Genomic DNA, 5,000 nt, shown 5'->3' on the forward strand with positions numbered 1-5,000 from the left:
ATAACCATTACACTACGGAAACCACAGCTAGGTTTCTTTTGAACATATGCCTGCTCTTTGGGGAAGATCTTGATCTGATGGCTTCATCATGACTTGACCTTCATCACTATTCTACAGTTTGACGTCAGTTCTAAAGCGGTCGGGATGAGAATCAATTCCTACATGTACGAGGCTGTGGTTTTCCGCTAGGAAGTTGAGGACTGATCAAACCCAGCCAGGACTGAATTTTCGCCGGAAGGGAAAGTGTTCAAGTGCGTACCTTCTCTTCACAACGGCCAGAAATCTGGCATAAGGATTTCAGAGTGATTCCTCGTTAGTATAGTGGACAGTATCTCTGCCTGTCACGCAGAAGACCAGGGTTCGATTCCCTGACGGGGAGAGTCTTCGTCAAACAGTAAGCGTATGCTCAGACTGGAAGCGTAGTCTTTTTTAATTGACCAAGTGAATCATTTTCTTTTGCAGACAGGGCGGGAAAAAGGTCAATGTTTCCGCCCAGTTTTGAACTGGGGACCTTTCGCGTGTTAGGCGAACGTAATAACCACTACACTACGGAAACCAAGGCTAGGTTTCTTTTGAACATATGCCTGCTCTTTGCGGAAGATCTTGATCTGATGGCTGATCTGATGAGAATATAGTGGACAGTATCTCTGCCTGTCACGCAGAAGAACAGGGTTCGATTCCCTGACGGGGAGAGTCTTCGTCAAACAGTAAGCGTATGCTCAGACTGGAAGCGTAGTCTTTTTTAATTGACCAAGTGAATCATTTTCTTTTGCAGACAGCGCGGGAAAAAGGTCAATGTTTCCGCCCAGTTTCGAACTGGGGACCTTTCGCTTGTTAGGCGAACGTGATAACCACTACACTACGGAAACCACAGCTAGGTTTCTTTTGAACATATGCCTGCTCTTTGCGGAAGATCTTGATCTGATGGCTGATCTGATGAGAATATAGTGGACAGTATCTCTGCCTGTCACGCAGAAGACCAGGGTTCGATTCCCTGACGGGGAGAGTCTTCGTCAAACAGTAAGCGTATGCTCAGACTGGAAGCGTAGTCTTTTTTAATTGACCAAGTTAATCATTTTCTTTTGCAGACAGGGCGGGAAAAAGGTCAATGTTTCCGCCCAGTTTCGAACTGGGGACCTTTCGCGTGTTAGGCGAACGTGATAACCACTACACTACGGAAACCACGGCTAGGTTTCTTTTGAACATATGCCTGCTCTTTGCGGAAGATCTTGATCTGATGGCTGATCTGATGAGAATATAGTGGACAGTATCTCTGCCTGTCACGCAGAAGACCAGGGTTCGATTCCCTGACGGGGAGAGTCTTCGTCAAACAGTAAGCGTATGCTCAGACTGGAAGCGTGGTCTTTTTTAATTGACCAAGTGAATCATTTTCTTTTGCAGACAGGGCGGGAAAAAGGTCAATGTTTCCGCCCAGTTTCGAACTGGGGACCTTTCGCGTGTTAGGCGAACGTGATAACCACTACACTACGGAATTTTCGCCGGAAGGGAAAGTGTTCAAGTGCGTACCTTCTCTTCACAACGGCCAGAAATCTGGCATAAGGATTTCAGAGTGATTCCTCGTTAGTATAGTGGACAGTATCTCTGCCTGTCACGCAGAAGACCAGGGTTTGATTCCCTGACGGGGAGAGTCTTCGTCAAACAGTAAGCGTATGCTCAGACTGGAAGCGTAGTCTTTTTTAATTGACCAAGTGAATAATTTTCTTTTGCAGACAGGGCGGGAAAAAGGTTAATGTTTCCGCCCAGTTTCGAACTGGGGACCTTTCGCGTGTTAGGCGAACGTGATAACCACTACACTACGGAAACCACAGCTAGGTTTCTTTTGAACATATGCCTGCTCTTTGGGGAAGATCTTGATCTGATGGCTTCATCATGACTTGACCTTCATCACTATGCTACAGTTTGACGTCAGTTCTAAAGCGGTCGGGATGAGAATCAATTCCTACATGTACGAGGCTGTGGTTTTCCGCTAGGAAGTTGAGGACTGATCAAACCCAGCCAGGACTGAATTTTCGCCGGAAGGGAAAGTGTTCAAGTGCGTACCTTCTCTTCACAACGGCCAGAAATCTGGCATAAGGATTTCAGAGTGATTCCTCGTTAGTATAGTGGACAGTATCTCTGCCTGTCACGCAGAAGACCAGGGTTCGATTCCCTGACGGGGAGAGTCTTCGTCAAACAGTAAGCGTATGCTCAGACTGGAAGCGTAGTCTTTTTTAATTGACCAAGTGAATAATTTTCTTTTGCAGACAGGGCGGGAAAAAGGTTAATGTTTCCGCCCAGTTTCGAACTGGGGACCTTTCGCGTGTTAGGCGAACGTGATAACCACTACACTACGGAAACCACAGCTAGGTTTCTTTTGAACATATGCCTGCTCTTTGGGGAAGATCTTGATCTGATGGCTTCATCATGACTTGACCTTCATCACTATTCTACAGTTTGACGTCAGTTCTAAAGCGGTCGGGATGAGAATCAATTCCTACATGTACGAGGCTGTGGTTTTCCGCTAGGAAGTTGAGGACTGATCAAACCCAGCCAGGACTGAATTTTCGCCGGAAGGAAAAGTGTTCAAGTGCGTACCTTCTCTTCACAACGGCCAGAAATCTGGCATAAGGATTTCAGAGTGATTCCTCGTTAGTATAGTGGACAGTATCTCTGCCTGTCACGCAGAAGACCAGGGTTCGATTCCCTGACGGGGAGAGTCTTCGTCAAACAGTAAGCGTATGCTCAGACTGGAAGCGTAGTCTTTTTTAATTGACCAAGTGAATCATTTTCTTTTGCAGACAGGGCGGGAAAAAGGTCAATGTTTCCGCCCAGTTTTGAACTGGGGACCTTTCGCGTGTTAGGCGAACGTAATAACCACTACACTACGGAAACCAAGGCTAGGTTTCTTTTGAACATATGCCTGCTCTTTGCGGAAGATCTTGATCTGATGGCTGATCTGATGAGAATATAGTGGACAGTATCTCTGCCTGTCACGCAGAAGACCAGGGTTCGATTCCCTGACGGGGAGAGTCTTCGTCAAACAGTAAGCGTATGCTCCGACTGGAAGCGTAGTCTTTTTTAATTGACCAAATGAATCATTTTCTTTTGCAGACAGCGCGGGAAAAAGGTCAATGTTTCCGCCCAGTTTCGAACTGGGGACCTTTCGCGTGTTAGGCGAACGTGATAACCACTACACTACGGAAACCACGGCTAGGTTTCTTTTGAACATATGCCTGCTCTTTGCGGAAGATCTTGATCTGATAGCTGATCTGATGAGAATATAGTGGACAGTATCTCTGCCTGTCACGCAGAAGACCAGGGTTCGATTCCCTGACGGGGAGAGTCTTCGTCAAACAGTAAGCGTATGCTCAGACTGGAAGCGTGGTCTTTTTTAATTGACCAAGTGAATCATTTTCTTTTGCAGACAGGGCGGGAAAAAGGTCAATGTTTCCGCCCAGTTTTGAACTGGGGACCTTTCGCGTGTTAGGCGAACGTGATAACCACTACACTACGGAATTTTCGCCGGAAGGGAAAGTGTTCAAGTGCGTACCTTCTCTTCACAACGGCCAGAAATCTGGCATAAGGATTTCAGAGTGATTCCTCGTTAGTATAGTGGACAGTATCTCTGCCTGTCACGCAGAAGACCATGGTTCGATTCCCTGACGGGGAGAGTCTTCGTCAAACAGTAAGCGTATGCTCAGACTGGAAGCGTAGTCTTTTTTAATTGACCAAGTGAATCATTTTCTTTTGCAGACAGCGCGGGAAAAAGGTCAATGTTTCCGCCCAGTTTCGAACTGGGGACCTTTCGCGTGTTAGGCGAACTTGATAACCACTACACTACGGAAACCACAGCTAGGTTTCTTTTGAACATATGCCTGCTCTTTGCGGAAGATCTTGATCTGATGGCTGATCTGAAGAGAATATAGTGGACAGTATCTCTGCCTGTCACGCAGAAGACCAGGGTTCGATTCCCTGACGGGTAGAGTCTTCGTCAAACAGTAAGCGTATGCTCAGACTGGAAGCGTAGTCTTTTTTAATTGACCAAGTTAATCATTTTCTTTTGCAGACAGGGCGGGAAAAAGGTCAATGTTTCCGCCCAGTTTCGAACTGGGGACCTTTCGCGTGTTAGGCGAACGTGATAACCACTACACTACGGAAACCACGGCTAGGTTTCTTTTGAACATATGCCTGCTCTTTGCGGAAGATCTTGATCTGATGGCTGATCTGATGAGAATATAGTGGACAGTATCTCTGCCTGTCACGCAGAAGACCAGGGTTCGATTCCCTGACGGGGAGAGTCTTCGTCAAACAGTAAGCGTATGCTCAGACTGGAAGCGTGGTCTTTTTTAATTGACCAAGTGAATCATTTTCTTTTGCAGACAGGGCGGGAAAAAGGTCAATGTTTCCGCCCAGTTTTGAACTGGGGACCTTTCGCGTGTTAGGCGAACGTGATAACCACTACACTACGGAATTTTCGCCGGAAGGGAAAGTGTTCAAGTGCGTACCTTCTCTTCACAACGACCAGAAATCTGGCATAAGGATTTCAGAGTGATTCCTCGTTAGTATAGTGGACAGTATCTCTGCCTGTCACGCAGAAGACCAGGGTTCGATTCCCTGACGGGGAGAGTCTTCGTCAAACAGTAAGCGTATGCTCAGACTGGAAGCGTAGTCTTTTTTAATTGACCAAGTGAATAATTTTCTTTTGCAGACAGGGCGGGAAAAAGGTTAATGTTTCCGCCCAGTTTCGAACTGGGGACCTTTCGCGTGTTAGGCGAACGTGATAACCACTACACTACGGAAACCACAGCTAGGTTTCTTTTGAACATATGCCTGCTCTTTGGGGAAGATCTTGATCTGATGGCTTCATCATGACTTGACCTTCATCACTATTCTACAGTTTGACGTCAGTTCTAAAGCGGTCGGGATGAGAATCAATTCCTACATGTACGAGGCTGTGGTTTTCCGCTAGGAAGTTGAGGACTGATCAAACCCAGCCAGGA

General features: G+C 46.6%; 11 non-coding genes across 11 annotated transcripts; 4 read left to right on the forward strand and 7 right to left on the reverse strand.

Moving 5' to 3' along the window:
- The first annotated feature begins 307 nt into the window (after positions 1 to 307).
- trnad-guc (transfer RNA aspartic acid (anticodon GUC)) lies at positions 308 to 379 on the forward strand. Its single transcript has one exon. It is a non-coding gene; the product is annotated as a tRNA-Asp (tRNA).
- Positions 380 to 796: 417 nt separating this feature from the next.
- trnav-aac (transfer RNA valine (anticodon AAC)) lies at positions 797 to 869 on the reverse strand. The gene has a single exon. It is a non-coding gene; the product is annotated as a tRNA-Val (tRNA).
- A 240-nt stretch (positions 870 to 1,109) lies between these two features.
- On the reverse strand, positions 1,110 to 1,182 carry trnav-aac (transfer RNA valine (anticodon AAC)). Its single transcript has one exon. It is a non-coding gene; the product is annotated as a tRNA-Val (tRNA).
- Positions 1,183 to 1,751: 569 nt separating this feature from the next.
- Positions 1,752 to 1,824, reverse strand: trnav-aac (transfer RNA valine (anticodon AAC)). Its single transcript has one exon. It is a non-coding gene; the product is annotated as a tRNA-Val (tRNA).
- Positions 1,825 to 2,109: 285 nt separating this feature from the next.
- Positions 2,110 to 2,181, forward strand: trnad-guc (transfer RNA aspartic acid (anticodon GUC)). Its single transcript has one exon. It is a non-coding gene; the product is annotated as a tRNA-Asp (tRNA).
- A 104-nt stretch (positions 2,182 to 2,285) lies between these two features.
- Positions 2,286 to 2,358, reverse strand: trnav-aac (transfer RNA valine (anticodon AAC)). Its single transcript has one exon. It is a non-coding gene; the product is annotated as a tRNA-Val (tRNA).
- A 285-nt stretch (positions 2,359 to 2,643) lies between these two features.
- Positions 2,644 to 2,715, forward strand: trnad-guc (transfer RNA aspartic acid (anticodon GUC)). Its single transcript has one exon. It is a non-coding gene; the product is annotated as a tRNA-Asp (tRNA).
- A 417-nt stretch (positions 2,716 to 3,132) lies between these two features.
- On the reverse strand, positions 3,133 to 3,205 carry trnav-aac (transfer RNA valine (anticodon AAC)). The gene has a single exon. It is a non-coding gene; the product is annotated as a tRNA-Val (tRNA).
- Positions 3,206 to 4,087: 882 nt separating this feature from the next.
- trnav-aac (transfer RNA valine (anticodon AAC)) lies at positions 4,088 to 4,160 on the reverse strand. The gene has a single exon. It is a non-coding gene; the product is annotated as a tRNA-Val (tRNA).
- A 393-nt stretch (positions 4,161 to 4,553) lies between these two features.
- Positions 4,554 to 4,625, forward strand: trnad-guc (transfer RNA aspartic acid (anticodon GUC)). The gene has a single exon. It is a non-coding gene; the product is annotated as a tRNA-Asp (tRNA).
- A 104-nt stretch (positions 4,626 to 4,729) lies between these two features.
- Positions 4,730 to 4,802, reverse strand: trnav-aac (transfer RNA valine (anticodon AAC)). Its single transcript has one exon. It is a non-coding gene; the product is annotated as a tRNA-Val (tRNA).
- Positions 4,803 to 5,000: the final 198 nt, after the last annotated feature.

Source organism: Pungitius pungitius, unplaced genomic scaffold, assembly GCF_949316345.1.
Source record: "Pungitius pungitius unplaced genomic scaffold, fPunPun2.1 scaffold_33, whole genome shotgun sequence".
Lineage (NCBI taxonomy): Eukaryota > Metazoa > Chordata > Actinopteri > Perciformes > Gasterosteidae > Pungitius > Pungitius pungitius.